This window comes from Dreissena polymorpha, chromosome 10 (genome assembly GCF_020536995.1).
Source record: "Dreissena polymorpha isolate Duluth1 chromosome 10, UMN_Dpol_1.0, whole genome shotgun sequence".
NCBI classification, from domain to species: domain Eukaryota; kingdom Metazoa; phylum Mollusca; class Bivalvia; order Myida; family Dreissenidae; genus Dreissena; species Dreissena polymorpha.
In genome coordinates, this window is record NC_068364.1 from 60,102,589 (window position 1) to 60,124,376 (window position 21,788).

The 21,788-nt window shown below is 34.4% G+C and overlaps 2 long non-coding RNA genes across 2 annotated transcripts; both read right to left on the reverse strand.

The window, feature by feature from the left end:
- Positions 1-1,432: 1,432 nt before the first annotated feature.
- LOC127848129 (uncharacterized) lies at positions 1,433-5,898 on the reverse strand. Its single transcript, XR_008034372.1, has 2 exons — positions 4,407-5,898; positions 1,433-4,296 (listed from the first exon to the last, which is right to left on the reverse strand). It is a non-coding gene; the product is annotated as an uncharacterized LOC127848129 (long non-coding RNA).
- Positions 5,899-11,055: 5,157 nt separating this feature from the next.
- LOC127848619 (uncharacterized) lies at positions 11,056-19,263 on the reverse strand. The gene is made up of 4 exons (XR_008034600.1): positions 17,951-19,263; positions 13,661-13,727; positions 12,355-12,470; positions 11,056-11,562 (listed from the first exon to the last, which is right to left on the reverse strand). It is a non-coding gene; the product is annotated as an uncharacterized LOC127848619 (long non-coding RNA).
- Positions 19,264-21,788: the final 2,525 nt, after the last annotated feature.

Below are 21,788 nucleotides of genomic sequence, written 5' to 3' on the forward strand. Positions count from 1 at the left end.
CATAAGCTTAAAGTTGAAACGGGTAGATGGCAAAAACCAATAGCTATTCCTTATGAAGAAAGAAAATGTCCTTTATGCAATCTTTTAGAAGATGAATACCACTTTGTTATGGTTTGAACATTATATACTGATGTAAGAAAAGCTTATTTAAAACCATGTTATTAAGAAAGACCATATATGTTAAAGTTTATAGATTTATTGACCTCTCAAAATAGTAATATTGTTACAAATTTAGCTATGTTTATTTTAAAGCATGGGAAATAAGAAAAACTTATACTTCATGTTACGATTAGGGTAGGATTTTTTTTATATATTTCTGCACAGCCTCTCGCTGTATATTGTCTTCTCTAAAATACCCAATACTTAGTTTTACAATGTACCGGTTTATGTTTTATGTTTATAATTTGAATGAACAGTGACTTTGTGTTATGTATATTGTATTTGACATCTCATGTATACTCATGGGCTAATTGCCTGTTGTATTATCAAATAAAATTAAATAAACTATGAACGCAATTTTAAAAACAATATACTGTCACTTGTAATCTTTCACAAACTAACTTAACTTATTTAATATGTTGCTGTTTTATTAAAGAGGATGCATAACTAATCTAAAGATGTTTAAGATTATCATGGTTACCATTTTTTATAACGTTTTAAGAGTGGTAAATAAAATGATGGGATCATTAAAATGATCGGAATAGAGCAGCCGGCATTTATTTTCAAAACACACACCCGCACGCACACATGAACAAACTTATTTAGTTATATAAAAAGGAAAATGAAGTTAAAACGTGTGAATATATTGAAAAATAAAAAACCCTAAAAATCACTTGATATTTAGTTTTTTTTTAAACATGGCCTTTATCATGTTGTGTTTTTTTTCTCTGCTTATTGGAGTGTTTGTCAAAACCTTGTCAGGTCGCGTAATCGTCAATTCTACATTATGCCCATAAACATGACAGAATACGTAAATTCCTATGGGGTGATGTTCAAAATGATCATGCAAATGTATTGGTGAAGGTATGTGAGTTGATTATTATCCTGTAAGGCTGCATTTAGTCATATCTGATGATCTAAAGCACCTCTGAAGTTTTCAGGGGACTGTAGTATCGAAGAGATACTTATTATAATATATGACGGTTTAAGTCCGGCTGGATGATGAATAACACAACTGACTACTATAAAAAAGTGTCTAATAAGTAGATGTATTGTCCAGGATATATATATAAATATCTGACTACTGTCAATTGGCATGTAATGCCTATGCCTCAATTGATGAATTTATTAACCAAAAACAGATTTAGGGGCCAAAAGTCTTGTGGTGAAATATATATAGAGTTGAAACGACTTTGTGCTTAAACGAACTTTCACCACTTTGACGTATGCAACAAGAACATGTACGTAAAATGTCTGGTGAAAATTGCAACTGCAAAATTATAATGTATTTATTATAAAACTAAACTTGACATCATAACACGCATATATATAACAATTTCTCATCACTTAAACCATTGCATACTAAACATGTGCGTGGTTTGTATAGCAAATGAAATGACTAGACATAAATACCAAGAATATAAATAAAGTGTGCTGTAAACCAGGTGACCATCAAAATCTTGATGCTTCCTTAACTCGAATGTAATTATCCATGATATTGTCAAACTAATAGTAATACTAATAATAATACTAATAGTAACTAATACTAAAGTAATGTAACTTTAGCTTTTCTTGTTAATTTCGCATGAGTTCATGAACGTTAATTTACTTTAAATTTGCTAAAGGTGAGTTCGGAAATTCTAAAATAAGGTTTTGAGCTTTCAAACTCGTTTATGTAAATTTTATAGTAGTCACAGCGTCATACGAGTGTCTGCGTAGTACAATAGTTATAAAACAAGCCAAAATACACATTACAAACATAATAAGGCATATGAATTTGAGAATACATACTTTAACAAAATATTACGATACTTGCGAACAGCACACTTAAACAGTATAAGTACTCATTTCGGTAAAAATAAATAGAGGATATTTGTTGGATTTGTTGGAATATGGATTCACGAGTGATAATAGAAAATGATATTTTTACGAGTGGCGAAGCCTGGGGTGAAAATATTTTTTCTCTATGAACACGATTGTTTAAAATCGATATTCCACCAAATCCAACACATTTTCTTTTTATTGTATGCTTACAAATGATTATTTGTGTATTTTTGTCATTGCGGACAAAATAATTCCCCGTTGGGAATCCCCTATGTATTTTAAAAGGAAGCTCATTCGTATGTTTTTATAAACATCAATGCAGAGTAGTCTCCCTCAGTAATTTTGCCTTTTATTTTGGGTCACAATGAGGAAACCAAAGATATCAACAAATAGTTCCGGTAAAACAATAAAATATATCGATAATTTTCACTGTTATTCTTCACTGTTTTAATTCACTGATATTTCGCTATTAACCATCGGAAAGCATAAAATAAAGAATCAAAATCCCACCAAACACAATAGTGATACTGTCTTTATCAGGTATCGACTGATAGTTGATCCGTTGATAAAACGATAAAAAAAATATAATTTTAATACTACTACTGTATAAGATGGCGTTTTAAAACAGGTATGATATAAAGCTGAGCTCATGGTAATATTTTGTCGAATTGACTCTTTAAAACCTTTAGATAAGAAGAACATTATTTTAATAAATTTGTGTGTTGTTATTAGGTGAATGACATAAAAGCATTAAAAGACTCACAAGCTCATGCATCGTTTCTATAATTATGGTAGTATAAATACATATTGTTGACAACAAACTATCAAACATACATCAAAAGAACTTAAACATGTATCATTGGCACGATACAACACGATTATTTTGGCATATTATTGAAGCGGTGCAACACTTTGAATTAATTCATACTATACAGCAAGTGGTAGTTCAACAATGAAATAGTGAATATGATATTGAATTTATATCTCTCTCTGGAAAAATTATCTACAATAAAAATACAACATAAATTATTACATATACATACCCCAATGAAAATAGTACAAACTGAATATATATTTGACGCATAATCATGCTGGTATTTGTTAATTAAAGACGTCCATTTAAACGATTGATGACCTTTTTGTTAAATGCCGAATGAATATATACAATAAAAATAGCACACAAAATGGCTTACTTCATAATGTAAACAATTAATGAACTGGGAAAAAATATGTTAGATACTTTGTTACCATAGCATACTTATTCGTCTATTCACCATATGCATACATTCAAATATTCGAATTCTTATTTATTTAAGGTTTAGAAAAGATCGAATGATAGTCCAATTATAAAATACAAACAGTATTTATAAGCAAATAGGAAAAATAATTGAATATATAAATCATTCAACTAAAAAATAATTTTCAACATTTAAAGAAAAGAGTAAAAAGAAAATAAACATGGATTGTATGAATTATCAGGTTAAATAAATTTGACATTAAATCATAGCCATTTGGAAAAAACACACTTTCTTACAAAATGATTAACTATAGGTAAGTAACTAATGTGTTGTTTATTTAATGGAACTTTAAACATATGCTAGTAAAACTAAACTGTACACGTTGTGCATAGTTTATATGACAAAATGCAACTAAGGTATTGGTATTAGAGAACAGAGAATTGGTATAAGAGCGTTGGATTCGCGGAGTTGAAGGTTTATATTTCCACCATCAAAAACATGTATAGTTAGGTTGTCTAGCTACATCTATTCATATTTGTTTTTATCCACCAAAAAGTTAAAAAAAAGTTTCAGTGGAGTAGAATTGTTTACATGTTACTTTTTTTTTCTTTATGCCACACACATTTTATTTTAGAAATAATCCTGTTTCGCCACCACTTATGATGGGGTTTAGAAGAATTGATTCAAGTGTTTAATACATTAGAAATGGATTAGATGTAAATGTGTGAATAATTACAGATAAAACACGATTGTTTTTTAGTACTTTTTTAATATGGGTGTTATTAAATTTAGTTATTTTCGTCCAACTAAAAATGTATTAAAAATAAAACCATAATTATACTTTTTATATACATGTAGATAACCTGATTCTATTTTATGATTAATGTAGTTGAATATTTTTGTTCCTGTGCTAAAATCCGTGATTTGAATTCATCATACTTCAAACTAACCAACACTCTGTGAATAAGTTCATTTATTTTCAGTTAGTCTTTGTTTGATGATGAGAAGTTGAAACTTCTTTCGTATGTTGACACAATGAGGTCAATCAGATCAAGAAGGTAGGCCGTTTTTCGTCCTGAAACGAGTTCACATTCCATAATCGTTTACCATATCAGAAGTGTAACATGTAAATTGTATAAGACTTCAATGTATGCACGCTCAATGAACACATGTGAATTTACTCACCCGAACCACTACGGTTTCCTTCATATTGGTGTACAGAGAGCCGTATTGATTTCAATAAAGAAAGTGCACACATTTCCATTAAATAGTCGGCGTTCTTCATGATCTCATTCGGTTGAGTTTTGATACAACTTGGATAGTTTAGAAATTTGGGAACCAGTAAACGTATTTTGAAAAGTTCTGGAAAGTGTAGAATGTCGTCAACCAGTACAAGTCCAGCCAAACCGATGGCTGCATCTTTTAGAAACTCGTTAACGTCTGCCTCCAGAAAATTATCAACATCAACCAATGCAAATTTATTAGTATGTTCGATATCATATTTAATGTCTCGGAGCATTATGATTCGAGTCGTTTCATTTGAACCAGAAGCAAAGTGATGGCGAAACTTCTCTGTTGTGTAGACCTGAACAGACTTAGCGAAAACGAGGTCTCTCAAATCTTGATCTTGAACAGAAATATTAGCAAAATCCTGCTCGCAAAGTGTCATTCACGGCTGTTCAAAATGGAACCAAATGTGTCGATCCTGCATTCAAATGTGATTATGTCCCGCTGGTTATTAATCAATGTGCCAATGCTAGGGTAAAACTCTATGAGATCGAAATGGTCTGAAATAAATGCGTCTTTTGTAAGTGCATAAACTCATTCAGATATTTGGAAACGTTTTGTTTGTTTGTTTGTTTGTTTAAGTTGCGTATTGTTGACTTCTTAACTTATATTTACTATTTAGAGATGCGATTGATAGTTTATATATATAATTGTTATATAATTACAATTAGCCCGATCCTCACTTGCATCCACACCGTCCTTATTTCTTTTGCCCAAGTTTATAACATGTTCCTCTTGCTATTGGAAAACGTCTGGCTTCTTTTCCATTGATTGAACTTATCCGCAGAATGAGTAACTGTATGGTTACAGTCAGAGCGTTGATGAAGGTTTGCCACCATCGTACGCCATTCTATCCCAAACGTCACTGTCGTCCCCAGTAACAAATGCTTCACGTGTATCCTTCGGCTTTCTAAGCCCTGAATCACGTACATGTAAAACAGAGATTACTTTCTGAAGTAAGCCACTAATTTATGAGTCTAGATTACCTGACTGGCCTCTTTGTTTGCTTTTGATCGTAACACCGACACTATTTAAAATGATGGTTCGCTCTGTTCGCTTATTCACTTGATGTTTTTGGCAAAATAGCTTACATAGCCAAATACACTATATGTACTTGAAGACACTCGCTACCACTTAAACACATATATTTATCCTATTTCAAGTGAAACGTTGTTGCAACCAACCAAATATAGTGTATTTTACACTGAGAGTGCCACTCATTAATCATTCCGTCCACGGTTGTTTCCTTTTTTTCGATCGAAATTCAGTTCTCACGTTCTATAAAGCTTTCTGATCGATATCAGGCAAGTTATCTATATTTTACATTGCCGCTTGATCATAAAGTTGGCTTGCTTCACGCGAATTGATCCGAATAATTGTTAAGCCATTTAAAATAACATGTCCATGTGATTTCATGGATCTCCTACTTCAAATCTATTGAAGCCATCAATTTTTATACGATAGAAGTATTACTGCAGTAATAACAGCAAAATAACAAACTACAACAAATAATTAAAATAGGTATGATGCCGCAAGAACATGAGCACAAAGAAAAAGCAAACGTACTTAACGTATAAAGCCAAATGAACAACTACAACAACAGCAGCATAAACAACTCGCACAGAATTCCTCCCCCTTCAAATACAACTACTACAATAACTACTACTTAACGTTGTACGACAACCATACGACAACTAACATTTATGATAATAATAATAATAATAATAATAGTAATAATAATAATAATAGACGTTGTTATAGTAATAGTAATAGAACTAGTAGTAGCGGTAGTAGTATATTAATATACCGTTACATTGTTTTCACTCCGCAAAAGCTGTAGGTTGCGAATCATCTGATATATTTTGCTGTGTAAAAATTGATTTTTACACGCAGTGATAAATCAGTCGTAACCGATTTTTGATAACATTTGTTTATCGTTTAGAGAAAAGGTTCGTCCCTTATCTGTACTTACGACGGCGTTTACATAATACGTATACATAATGTATAGAGTTGTTAAGTGTTAAAGCTTATTTATTTTTAAGTTTTATTACATAGTCGGGATTGTCACGTAATTACACATTGTTCGTTGATAACACACAGTAACAACCAAAGTTCATTTCTGATTTCATCTCGATTTATTAATGTCGAATATTTCTTTTAACACAACGCTTGCTAATGTACACGAAATACAATTTTACAGCGCGGCAGCCAACATGGCCGCCACGTCAAGAAGACGTGACAACTCTCCAATTTCTTTTCAAATCTAACCGCAGATTCTCCACTTCTAACTAAAACACTGCATTTTATCCCCAGGTTAATTTACATAAAATCTACTTGTAATTTCCATTGGTCACCAAGGTCCGGGCTTATTACGGATTGGTTGACTTATTAGAATGTTTTAAAAGTAACAATCTATTCATGTATTTACTTGCTTGGCAAATATACTAAAATCTAATCAATTTATATTGATATAGAGTAATCCGGTTATATTTGTCAGTGCCATAACTTGTGTATCCTATACAAATAGGTGACCCTTTCATCTGTGCTGTTTGATGACCATGTGTGGGTACTTTTAATCTCGTGTCTATATGCTGACCCTGAACTCATTGTTAAGTATATGTCCTTCGATTCTTTTATCTAATTGACTTTTCATTTTATTGAACCCCACCCTGGGTGTAAACGTATATCTGTTCTTACTTGAAATAAATCTTAAATTAGGTCTTAGTTTATGCAAATATCTCCCAAAAATGTATTATTAAATTCTCAAACCTCATCTTAACATTGCATATACATATCATTGAAATATCTCCTTATTAATTTCCATCATAAGAATAAACTCATAAGAATAAACGGTATGTTATAAGATACATATTATTGATATATCTCCTTATTAATTTCCATCATTAGAATAAACTCATAAGAATAAACGATATGTTATAAGATACATATTATTAAGATATATCTCCATATTAATTTCCATCATAAGAATAAACTTATAAGAGTAAACGATATGTTATAAGCTGTTACATGACAGGATGAAGTATAAAGAAATGCCCCGCAACTACGAACATTCTATATATAATAGGGTAATTTTAATCTTGTATTAAAATGTTTCATTTATGACGCATGTTTATTCTGGTTCAAAGTTGTTATTATACCTTTCTACAAATAGATTTCTGAGCGAAGTTAACTTTAACTTAACAAATGTTCGTACTTTCGGGGCCTTATTTGCACAAGCAATCATATGTCGTAAACATAAGGACGTTTAAAGATAAACGCATTGAAACTTTCTTAGCTCAAGCACGACAAAAAACATGTGTCTTAATCACACCTGGTATTCTTACACAATATTATAGTAAAAAACTTTACAACTTATATGATATGTTTTAAATATAAATTCGTGTTTGTATAATAATGAATATTTTCTTTACATGTGAAATATATACGTCCATAAAAATATAAATGAAGGCATGTATACAGGCTGACGAAACGATCGATTGACAGATAACAAACAAATGTCAGTAAAAACCGCCAGTAAATCGAATATTACCTCCGTGTACATTATTTCATAGGATAATCAATTTTAAAGGGACCGTCAACCAGATTGACGAAAAAAAGAAAAGTTCTAAAATACCGTGTGTTTTTTAATTAATAGTTTATATTGATTAAAAATATCACGACTGGTAAATTACATTACTTGAAAAAGTTGTTAAGTTTTCATATGTTCAGTATATTCGGTAATAAAATTGTACTGGGTATATGTACCAGGTAACTACCACTTAATTATAAATAACGCAAATAGATTGATCATCATCGTCGCGTGGTAAACCCAGGAATGCAAATTGTGCATGCGTAGTGAATTGCATATATCTTATATACAAAATGATCAATCTACTTGCGTTATTTATAGTGTGCATATCGTTATGTCACCTATTTTAGCGATGTACTTTCGATTTCACATCGCGAAATTTTATTACATTATTTAATTAATACAAACTAATAATTTAAAAAAAACGGTATTTTAGATCTTGTCATTTTTCGTCAATTTGGTTGACGGTCCCTTTAATATTGTCGTTTTGTTCAAATAAAACGGCCACATGTACGTGTTTATGGCAAAAAGTGTTTTAAGATAACATTAAATGACGAGGCCAATGTTTGAACAGTGTGAAGAGTAAACATCATACATTGGGTTTAGTTACCGCTTTCAGTCTATAGAAAACGACATGTCTTTGTTTGCAAAAGTCGTTTTAAGCAAAAAGGAAATAAAATATAACATACGTAATACATATGTTACGTTAGGTGAATAAGAGACAATATTTAATTGAAAAACAAATAAACTCAATAATATAGTGCACGCTTTTGTATCATTGTACCAATACATTAACATACATCATGTGAATTAAATTACGACCATTAATATGAATTGTGCATGTTTCCCTTCAACAATATTTTGAGAGCCGTCCACCGTCGAGTAAACGCCAGAATAGGTTTCTCCGACGTATTTATCCAGCTCCAGAATGTCCTATCTTATTCAAATTGTAGTCACGCATTGTTTAAATATCTAACAATGTTAATAATGGCATTGGCATTAAAGTATATATATATTTTATATATATTTCAATAGTGTCAAAATATAAACACGTGTTCAATATCACTTCCGCATACACACCAGTGGATTGTTTTATCGTGTTGTGTTTGTTCATTTAAGATTTTGTTGTACAGACCTCTTACTATGTATGATCTGTTAAATCAAAGCGCTGAAGGCACTGAATTTTTTTGCTGTTGTATAATCTTAGACGCAACTCCGTTTTCAAAATTATGTTACAGCTTCTTATATTGCAAGTTTGAAATGACAACAACCAATTCAAATTTATAAAGAGTGTGTCTTAAAACACAGGTCGAGATGTGTTGTTGTTTTTTTCAAATCATTGATATAGCTAATCAGTGTGCACAGGCTAATCTTATTTGACATGCATTAAGCCCTGTTTTCCCTGAAAGCACCCAATAGGTACAGATTTCAATGATAAACACTAGACTGGCCAACGTTGTCTTACAAGCTGTTAAATACTTTTGAATACATACACACTATGTAGTGTACCAGTGGGAACTATAAACAGGCAGATGCGGTGGTTAGAGCAGACGCGTTTAGCATTCGTCGTCTGCTTAATTTTACTGCAGTTATCCACACAGGCAGTCACGGGTTACGGTTCCTAGCGTAGTTAATCCCATACTTATTTGCAAAATTGCCTCTACATTATTTGTGCGCTAACGCTCACAAATAAAAAGCTAACGCATCATTAGTCATTGTAGTTATTAAGTATGATTTTTATGGAATCACGTTGATATGTGTGTTTAATTACTTACCTTCATATTCCTTACTTAATGACAAACTTTATCTTGACCGTACATCGTATTTAAAACACAGCGCGCGCTGTTTGGTAACCGAATTATTGTGCCATATCTGCTGCATATATCAAGGGCTACATAACGCAATTATTGTCGTAAATTTCAACAATATACTGTCCATTGTAATCTTTTACAAAACCTTGAAACATAACTTATTAAATATGTTGATTTTTTATCAAATAGGATGCATAAATACTTTAAAGCTGTTAACGATTGTAAATCAAAGCATGTCCATAGTAATTTTTTTTCTGTTTTTGAGTGTTTGTCAAAACCCTGTCATGCCGCGTAATCGTTAATTCTACATTATGACCATAAACATAACTGATTATGTACATTCATTTGGTGTGATGTTCAAAATGATCTAAAAAGTGTATTCGCGAAGGTAAGTGTGGTGATTATAATTCGGTAAGACTGCATTTTATCATATCTGATGATCTTAAGCACCTCTTTAGTTTTCAGGGGACTGTAATATCGAAGTGATGCTTATTATAATATCTGACGGTTTAATTCCGGCTGGATTATGAATAACACAACTGACTACTAAAAAAAGTGTCTAATAAGGAGATGTATTGTCCAGGATGTACATATAAATATCTGACTACTGCCAATGGACATGTAATGCCTATACCTCATTAGATGAACTAAAAACAGATGTAGGGGCCGAATGTCTTGTGGTGAAATGTATATAGAGATGATATGACTTGGAGCTAAAACAAACTTTCAACCCTTTGAGTCTGGTGAAAATTTCAACTGCAAAATTATAATTTATTTATTATAAGACTAAACTTCACATCAAAACACGAATATATCTAACAATTTCTCAGCACTTAAACCATTGCATACTCAACATGTGCGTGGTTATTATTCATGCAAATGAAATGACTAGACATAAAAACCAAGAACAGGAATACAATGTGCTTTAAACAAGGTGACCGTAAAAATCTTCCTGTTTCCTTAATCTAAATGTAATTATCCATGACATTCTCAAACTACTAATAAAATTACAGCTAAGTGTGATGGCATAAATTTATATATCTTTCCAATATTAAGCAATATTTAATTTATAGTTTACTTTCTTTTGATAACAAGTTTTTTTTCTGTTACAAATTTCTTATAAAATTGTCTTGCTGTTAGTCATTGGTCACCCTGTCTAACCTTGGGGGTTATGACTTTAAAGAACACAAACGTGACAAACATAGTATTTTAGAGGCCATGGGGTGTAGAATAAAAGCACTCAGTCACAAACAAGTTCGCTGAAGAATAAAAGTTAGGCAATATTACACAATATACGATAAGCCATGTAAAAATTCCTATGAGCACCAATTTATATCATGGTATAAAATCAGTATATTGTAAGTTAAGTTGGGCACTCAAAATGTCACAAAGTAGAGAATCCAGGAAGTCACACAACCGACTGAGTGACAAACGCGCACGACTTGGATCGCTCGAACTCTTTGACGTTGACATCAAAGTGTTTCTGAATGGCACGTTTAGGCAGGAGTGGAGTCTGCTGTCGCCTCTTTTCTCGTTGATAGGTCAACTTGACCTGAAGGAATGCTGCCAGGTCAGTCATGCCGAGGTGTTCTGCTCTCTCGGGTGGGTTGTACAATTTCACGTCTTTTGTGCTGTCTGGTTGTGTCTTCTCGTACTGCAAAAGGTGCACATAAACGTCATGTTTATCTAAAATATTATCTCTTAGTGCATTTTGATTTCTTAGGAATATTCAACAATTATTTTTAAACAGCAGTATGGATCGATAAAAGGACATTCCAGAACCACGTGTTTTTGTTTTCAATCCTTTCACTACAAACAGATGACAAACGCCGTATCATATGAGTCTGGTTGTGCGTAAACGGGGCTTAATGCAAGTGGGTTAAGTGTCTTCCCAGCTAGGCTAGATATCGGCAAAGGCTATTCAGGGAAGACAATTCACGAATTTTATTGCATTTTTTGTTGAAATTAATTCTCTTCTTAGCAAACATCAAGTTCAGGCGTAAAGTGTCGTCCCTTATTAGCATGTGCATACTGCACGGACTAAGCAGGGATGGCACATTCAACACAAAGAGCAGCTTATATCTTTCTGTCTTGATCAAGTCATCAACAATTATTTTTTTATACAGTGCACTGTTCTTCTTTTAATTGTGTTTATGACTTTCATTGCACTACTGGCTAATGTTTTTTAGGATACATGGTGAAAAAGAATATTTAAAGTGCCTTTTATAGGTCGCCGTGGTGTAGCGGATATGGTGTCCGCCTAGCAATTGAGGAGGTCACGGTTCGATCCCCAATGTGGGTGCTTTCTTTAGATTTCCCCCAAAGACACCAAGTACTGGTTCTAGGCCCAGGAAACGGACTTCACTTCTTTATATTGAGAGAGTTTCAATAAGCCTGAGGCTTTTAATGCAATCAAGCTAAAATAAATAGGTTTAAACTAAAGTACCTTTTCTTTGCTGATCAAGTCAGCACCAGTGTTGGCCAGATAGAAAGCAATGTCTTATTTTCCATAATCCACAGCCAGAAATATCAGATCTCGATAAGATGGCATGAACGGCATAGCTGTGAATAAATAAGAGTCTACAGTCAAAGATCCACTATATAAAACAGTGTTTTTTTGTTTTTTCAAATTTGGAGCCAGAATTAGGTATTATTCCTAATCTCAAAATATTTTTTTCCCAAATGACACCCTTAAATTGCTATTTGAAGATTTCAATTACATTGTAACATTTTTTCATACCCCTATCCAGCACAACATAGTGACATAACATAATAAAAATAGTAAGTACATATTATTGAAAAGACTTATCCTCAATTTTTATGTATTTGTTAGGAAAAAAAACAGCAACAAAATTCCCCAATGAAAGTCAACACAATGCGATTTTTCAGAATTCGAATAGCCAAGGCCCCATTCCTAAACTGATAAAAATACACACTGTAAAACTACAGTGAACATTGTATTGCTCTTGTTGGAATAATGTTACCAAATAGGAACTGTTGTAATTTCTATAATTCTGAGAATTTCATCTTCAAATGTCTAAATTGATTTGAGTGATGCATATTATACATTTCTACTTTTATATGATACAACTGAACACATTATTTTGATTTTATAGATTTTACAAAATAAACACAAAAAGAAGAAAAATGTGTTTACCAACAAATTGTAAACCATATAGAAATGCATATATATCTTACCACTTTATGTAGAGCTAAGATGGGAAAGTTGAGCGTGCGTATATATTCTTGGAACTCTTTAAAGGGGCCTTTTCAGAGATTTTGGCATTTTTTTTAACTTACTCATTAAATGCTTTATATTGATAAATGTAAACATTGGATCATAAAAGCTCCAGTAAAAAAATCAAGAAAAAAAAAATAAAAAGGAAAAGAACATTGCCCGGGGCAGGTTTCGAACCAGTGACCCCTGGAGTCCTGCCAGAGTCTTGAAGTAAAAATGCTTTAGCCTACTGAGCTATTCCGCCGAGTACACATTATTGATGTATTTTATACCTTATATAAGCAATCTTCGTAGTTTCACAAAATTTAACGACAAAAACAGAACTCTCCAAATTATTCAATCGTTTCGCGTTGCAACGCTTTATAATTTTTAGGTTTTAAAATCGTCAAAAGATGCATATAATGGCTATATTAGAGCATGGTTAATGTTCAGTATTACTGTTTCCTCACAAATATCATAACTAAAACGAAAACTTACGAATCTGAAACAACTTTTTTCAATTTTGTCAATTTACCAAAGCGTGAAAAGATCCCTTTAAACCCTTTCTTCTTAGCTCGAATAATCTTCCTGAGGTATTCATACTAAAAATACAGGAATGTCATGTAGGAAAATTAAGCATCAATTATTAACACCAATATGTTTGATAATATCAAAGCCAGAGTTGTTGTTCTTTTACATTGCACTTCCACTCAATAAGAGACAGCAATTTAGTTATGTGGATATCTCATGCAGTATTCTAGACTAACATTTTGCATAAAAACTGCGTCTGTTCATATGGTACTCTATGGATAACAGTAACAAAAGTTACATTTCTTTAAACCCTTTCCCCCATAAGAAACAAAGCGAAAATGGCTTTTGCAACCAGCATAAAACCAGTAAGTCGCAGTCTGTTCAGGTTTTATGCTGTTTGCTGCTCATTAGAAACTAAGTGTTTGAAATAAAGCTTTTAAAACTTAAGTTTTGTAAGAAAGGTCTTTAATTAAATTTAACTTCATAAGGGATTAGAAATGCTTCTAAATACGTATCTAATTGGTAAAGGTTTAGACAAGTTTGAAACAAATGGATTAGAAAATGTATATATAAACTACCCTGACAACGCATCGGAATTCTATGAGGGAATATCCTTTGATATTCCCTTTTTTCGTTGCAAAATGAAGAAAAACAGGTGTTTTTTTCTCACTTTTATTGCATGCACACAAATTTAACCTTGAATCAAAATGCATGAACAGGAATTATCAAACTTGTATATTTCCTAAAAAAAAGTGCGTAAATTTACGAACATTTTTAATGCAAAAAGAACACATTTGACATCAACTAAGAAATTTTTCGTAAATTTACGAACATTTTAAGGGAGAAAAATCAGTAGTTTTTTTCATTGCTTGTCACCATGTGGCATAAATTTATGAGCTTCTTTTTTTAAAGAAATATATGATTAACAAAACCATTATTCGTAAATTTAGGCACTATTAAAAATGTTCAGAAATACTTGGTGAATTCATAGATTCTTACCAAAACCAGACTTTTAACAAAACCATACTTCGTAAATTTACGCACTATTTAACATTTTCATTGGTAAATTCATAAATAAAACCATACTTCGTAAATTTACGCACTATTAAAAATTTTCAGACATAATTGGTAAATTCATATTCTTAGCAATACCATACTTCGTAAATTTACGAACTAGTAAAACTTTTCAGAAATACTTCATCAATTCATATATTCTCAACCAAATCTTACTTCGTAAATTTACGCACTATTAACAATTTTCCGAAATATGATGTCAATTCATATTTTCTTAACAAAACCATACTTCGTATATTTACGCACTATTATATATTTTCAGAAATACTTTGTAAATTCATAGATTCTTAACCAAAAAATACTTCGTAAATTTACGCACTATTAAAAAAAAAACAGTCATAGATTCTTAACAAAACCATACTTCGTAAATTTACGCACTATTAAAAACTTTCAGAAATACTTGGTGAATTCATAGATTCATAACAAAACATACTTCGTAAATTTACGCACTATTAAAAACTTTCAGAAATACTTGGTGAATTCATAGATTCTTAACAAAACATACTTCGTAAATTTACGCACTATTAAAAAATTTCAGTATTTGGTGAATTTATAGATTCTTAACAAAAACATACTTCGTAAATTTACGCACTATTAAGCCTTTTCAGAAATACTTGGTAAATTCAAAACCATGCTTCGTAAAATTACGCACTATTAAAACTTTTCAGACATAATTGGTAAATTCATATTCTTAATAATACCATACTTCGTAAATTTACGAACTAGTAAAACTTTTTAGAAATACTTTGTCAATTCATATATCCTTAACAAAACCATACTTCCTAAATTTACGCACTACTATTTTTTTTCAAAATTACTTCATCAATTCATTTATTCTCAGGAAAACCATACTTCATAAATTTACGCACTATTAACAATTTTCAGAAATACCAGGTCAATTCATATATTCTTAACAAAACCATACTTCGTAAATTTACGCACTATTATATTTTTTCAGAAATACCCCGTACTTTGTCAATTCATATATTGTAAACAAAATCATATTTCGTAAATTTATGCTGCATTAAAAATTTTCAGAAATACAAAATCATGTACTTGGTCAGTTCATATATTCTTAACATACGTCGTACATTTACACACTATTATATATTTTCAGAAATACTCGGTACTTGGCAAATTCATAGCAAAACCAGACTTCCTAAATTTACGCATTATTAAACAATTTCAGAAATACTTGGTGAATTCATAGATTCTTAACAAAACCAGTAAATTCGTAAATTTACGCACTTAAAAAAAACACCAGAAATACTAGTATAATTCATAGATTCTTAACATAACCATATTTCGTAAATTTACGCACTATACATTTTTTTCAGAAATACTTGATAAATTCATAGATGTCATCATTGTTGGTATTTATACGAACATTTTCAGGGAAAAGGTCTTTTTTTTGCATTAACAATCAACATTTTTGATATTTCGTATTAATACGAACTATTATTAACTGTCATCTTCGTTCGTATTAAAACGAATATTTTCACAAACAAAGTCATTTTATGCATTAAAAATCAACATTTTTGATACTTGGATTAATACAGCTATTATAAATTGTCATCATTTTACATATTAATACAAACATTTCCAGGAATAAAAAGTCAGTTTTGTCACTAAATATAGTCAGTCGCGAGAGAGCCTAGTCTTTTTTAAGGAGAAATTTGCACAGATTTTCTCCCATATTAGTGTCAGATACTGTTGGATTGTTTGTGGATTTCTTGATGAATTCTTGAACTAGATTGTCAGGTTTTACAACAGGCAAAGTTTGCAATTTGAATTTAATGTCTGGTGCAACATGACTTTCTGACCCATCAGAGCCTTCGACATCATGCTCTTGTAGTACCTTTACTTCTGCAGCATTGGCTTCAAAAGCTTTTTGCTGAGAAAGAACTTGAAGATTCGCTTCTGATTCTGCCTTTTGTTTCAAAAGAGCTGCTTCTTGTTGAGTATAATTCTGTTTTATCTTGGCAGATTCGGCTTCTGCTTGTTTCAATGCGATGAGTTCACTCCTCCGGCTAGAGGATCTCGAACTGTGTGTCTTCACACCACCATGGACAGAGTTTGGCTTCATGCTGGACATGACTTTTTTTAATATTGATTGTTTATTTTGGTCAATCTTTTCCAGCACATGTTACTTTGCTTTTTCCTGTAGCGACACGTCTGTAGTGAGAGCCGATAATTCTTTAAGACTTGCTTCCCTTTTCACATTTTTTAAAGTACACTTCAAATTCGTCTTTAACTTTAACGTAACTTTCATAGGTAATTGCTGTTCAATCAGGTTAATTTCACCAACATTACTCTCATAAGTTAAACTACTTACTATGCACAAACTTTCAGTCACTTTGCGCCATGAAGCAGAACAGCGCTTCCTAAAGTCATCAATTCTCTCTTCATAAAGAGCCCTTCCTTTTGCAGAAAACGGACGTACATGCCGTGTTGACATACAATAAACTTTCTTAAGCCGGTTGAAATACAGATAAGACTTTAGTGCGACCAATTTTGAATGTGGATTTAGTTCGATGTCCAGTACCAGTCATCTCCATCTGCTACTAGCAAAGTGTAGGTCAATTTACTTTTCTGTTCTGGAAACAGATAGCGGACCGATCATGTCGAAAAAGAACACTGTATGTGGTGGTATTCAGTATTTATTCTTAGATTCAACTTGGTGTATGTGGTAAATTGCTGCAATAAAACAAAATAAAAGATGTTCAGTTCTGAAGTAAAGAACAATGAAAATGATGTATTGTAATCAAAAAATACTTTTAATGACTGAAAAAAGGTAAAACGTATAGCCTATATCTAAGTTATAAACAATGACATAGTTACGAAAGCAAATCTTTGGAAATTACCCTAACATATAGGACATATAGCCTCAACTGGGTCGAAAGGGTAGGTACGACGTAATTTGGGTACGAATAGCATTTACTGAAAAAACTTGAATGAATGAATATACCTCATAAATAATTACTGCCTTAACAAAATACAAGTTATATAGCATTGATAACATGTGGAAACTTACATCATGCGGGGCTATTGACCGGTATAAACGTCTTAAGAAAATGCCGAAATAGCAATATCGGCAAACGCCTCGATTTAAAATTCGTAGGTGAAACAAACACTGATATATCCAAGGGAAGTAAGCAGCGCAATATTATACGGTTACATATTATTGTAAACCAGACAATAGATAATTAGCTGTACTTACGCTCTGTCGCTGGCTTGGATCACTCGAACTGAGGATCACCCAGGACATCTTGGATTTCCAAGGAGAACGTAATACAACACAGTCGTCTAGGAATAGCAGAACCGGAACTGAAGACCATTTCCCAGAAGTCACCGCATTTGGGGTCCGAACGGCCAAGTCAAACCGGTCTCCACCACACTCCTCCCCGTTCTAACAAGCCCCCCTCCCTAGCCCAATTTAGCTTTCCAATCCCCGTCTAAGGTTTAACCTTATAATTTTTTAATACATAACCAAATCTAAGGCATTTAAGTCATCAGGAGAATATCAAAATTATTTATTCCCACCCACTGAGCTGCCCGTCCCCAGGTTACACCATATATTACACCACACAGCTCATAGCCCTTCCCCCACATGACCCACCAGAAATCTGGTCAAAACCACACCAATCTATACACCACTCTAGTTCCCCCCCTGCCGGTGTACGAGCCCACTGGGCCCTCATGACCGATTACTTAATGTGTGGCTCCAGTGAAAGTGACAACCCAATGCGGACGGCGCCGCATTTCTAGGCACCCCCACTCTCAGACCACACCATCTTCCCACCACCTGCATATCCTCCTCAAACTGGACCCTCCCAGATTCTGGGACTACGGCCATCTCTCTCACCTCCACCTCATCATCCAACCGAAATATCCACCTCCATCTCTGAGAGACTGAGTCTTGTGTCCTCTCCGGTTGGAGCCAACACCCACGTCACCCTCACCTCCTTGCCATCCACACTGCCTAACATTCAACCGGAGTCCTCAACCTCGGAGGAGAGCCGAACTATCAGCACCCTCCGCCTGCCGAGACTACGGTATAACTTCGACCGGAGCTTCCGCCTCCACCTCTGAATCAGAGATGACGATGGCCTTTTCAGCAAGGCTATGCTTGGCCTTGCAATGTACTCCTCACATAACTAACAACCCCTATCCAATCTGCTGTTTTGTTTGGGATAGCATCAATACCTAAACCCTCACTAAGGTAACCCCATTTACACACATCAAGCACTCGCACACACTTATCAATGTCACATCTGAATCCCGGTTCATATCATTATTTCATCCTATATCGACGTTTAGTGCCGACAATTACGTAGATTTCTTGTTAAATAATGATGAACAACCTGCACAATTCAACCCATATTCCATACAATTTATCATACACAACTTAACAAATAAAGACGTTAATAATCGTTAAGGGAATGTTCACAGTTGTTCTGAAAGCTAAATGTGTAATCACGCCTTCACCAATTACCACTCAGCAATTATGGTCCACTATTAAGGACATCATAATAATTGACAGTATTTCTAAAACCATACTTTGCCTTTCAATTTGTGAGTACCTTACGTCAATAACTTTTAAGGGATGGTTGCATAAGATACTTACTCTTGTATTTAATATTGTATAATCCGACATGCAATATACTGCAAAGTAACTGAAAGATTATTGTAATTCAAGAAAGATTCGTTTGTTTCAAAAAGTTGTTGCCAATCCATCAACATACAATCACTTCATACTCACTGCAAACTGTCACAACTATAGAGACCATTCAACCGAACATGCCAATAAGTCTAGTCATTCATTGAAATAATTTCTACTTCTCCCAAACCGGAAACTATCTTGCTCCCCTCAGCTTAACTAGGTTTTAGTGAACCATCAAACTGAGCTCTGCCTTCACCTGTCAATCAGATGAAAATGGCATTCTCTACACGATCACCTCCGCCATTTCCTATACCATTAGGCATAGACAGGACCTCCTCCACGTCTGGCTTTCGGAACTTAACCCGATACAGGCACTAACACCTCCTCTACCAACAACCAGAGTTAGCCCCAAAAGGAGCCTTCCGATTCTACCTACACAGCCTACCACATTTATATTGCTCAACCAACTGATTGCATCACACGGCTGAACCACCATTTGGAGTGTTATTCAACCTGTCACTGCAATCGACCTCACTTCACACCGTTGCTATCATCTCATTTGATGCATGCGTACTGAACCACCAAGTCACGCTCACTATCAGGTGGCTCAGTTCCATGCATCAGCCACTTCTGTGTAAAACAGAAATCATTATCATTGGCCAGTCGCTCCCCTATGGTCAGGTCTACTCGTGCCCTTTCCATAAGGTCATGAAGGTGCTCTGGCAATTCTGCTTCAGTACGATTCTCCAGCCCCTCCACAAACCGGTCAGGAGAAAACTCCTGTGGCACCGGTTTTACAAGCCTAGCCTCTTCCGCTCTACCCACAACTCGCCCTTTCCTAACCTTTACCGAATGATCGGACGGGTTCAGCATAGCGAGCCTCAACTTTCCCTCACCTGTATGTACCGACATAGGCACTATGAGGTCCACTCCTACCCCCTCAACAACAAAGGTATCAAGCTTAGTCTCCACAGAACAGGGTACCAATGCTACAGAGTTCGGTGGAACTGACATAAACTTGTTAACCTTAATCTTAGCCACTCTAAGACTATCACTCACCACTTCCTCGCTCAATGACACTACTGTGTCCCTGATGCTTATTGTGGACCTAGGAATATCAATCTTTATTCCATGCTTCCTCATGAAGTCCAGTCCCAAAAGCATGCTGTCTTCTATTGGCGCGACATACACTTTCTCAGTGAATGTCTGACCCCCAATCTCAATCTTGACGGGGCCAACAATTGCGCCTTTCATACACAAATCCCGACCAGCGGTCATAACCGACACCTGTTCTAATACCGGTATATCACCTGGTATTTTTTTGAACACCCTATCAGACACCAAAGTCACCTCCGCCGCTGTGTCAATAACAGCCTGTACCACAAGGCCATCACCCAATGTCGCGTTAATACGAAACATTGAGCCAGACCTTATCTGACATACAACAACAGATTGGCCCTTTTCCTTTGGGGTCATGTTAGGACCACTTACACTGACCCCCTTTCCGTTTAAATCTGCAAACCTTACTGTTTTGCCTTCCTTTGAGCCAAGGGTTTTGCCCTGCTCATCAGGTGTGACATTCGGGCAATCTTTCTTCATATGCCCATATCCGTTACATTCGAAACACCGGTCATTACTGACAGGTGACAGAGTCCTGCTACACAACTTCGGACATTCCCGCTTAAAATGTCCGATTTCGTTGCAATTGTAGCATTGCCCGCTTGGGGAAGTCGTTGGACTCCTACTCCGCCTTTCCAGTAGTTTGTCCAACTTACCCATAACCGCATCCATCTTCTCCTCCATCCTTCCAACTCGTTTCTCCAGAGCATCAACCCTCCCGTTTATCTTGCTCTGTTCTCCAACCCTCACCTCCGCCACTTGTACATCCTCTGCACATACTACCTTTTTCACCGCCTTTGGACGTCCATACATCAGGCCATGCGTGTGGATTGCCCACTTCATTTTATCTATAGCCTGCTCTATAGTTTGTGGGCGTTGGTTAATCACCTGCTCTCCCGCCTCTTTCTCACGGGCCCCCATACAGAACCGCAATATGGCCTGTTGGGTCATGAAGGCATCCGGAAGTTCCCGGAATGCCTTACCGGCTAACGTCAACACTCTATCCGCCCACTCATCAAGGGACTCCTCTCTTTGTGTCGCACTCGAGAATGTTACCATTGCCGTCTCCGGCAACTCACGGTAACCGAACCGCTTCTCCAGTTTTTCCACCACTGCCGCATAGGTCATTTCTACGTTCCTATCCGTAGTCAGTGCATAGAACTCACTGGCCCTATCTGTCAAACACAAGCAGAGATAATCTCTCTTTTCCTCCTCCGTCCATTCGAAGATGGAGGCAAACTTCCCGAACTTCGTCAAGAAAGCCTGCCAACTCCCT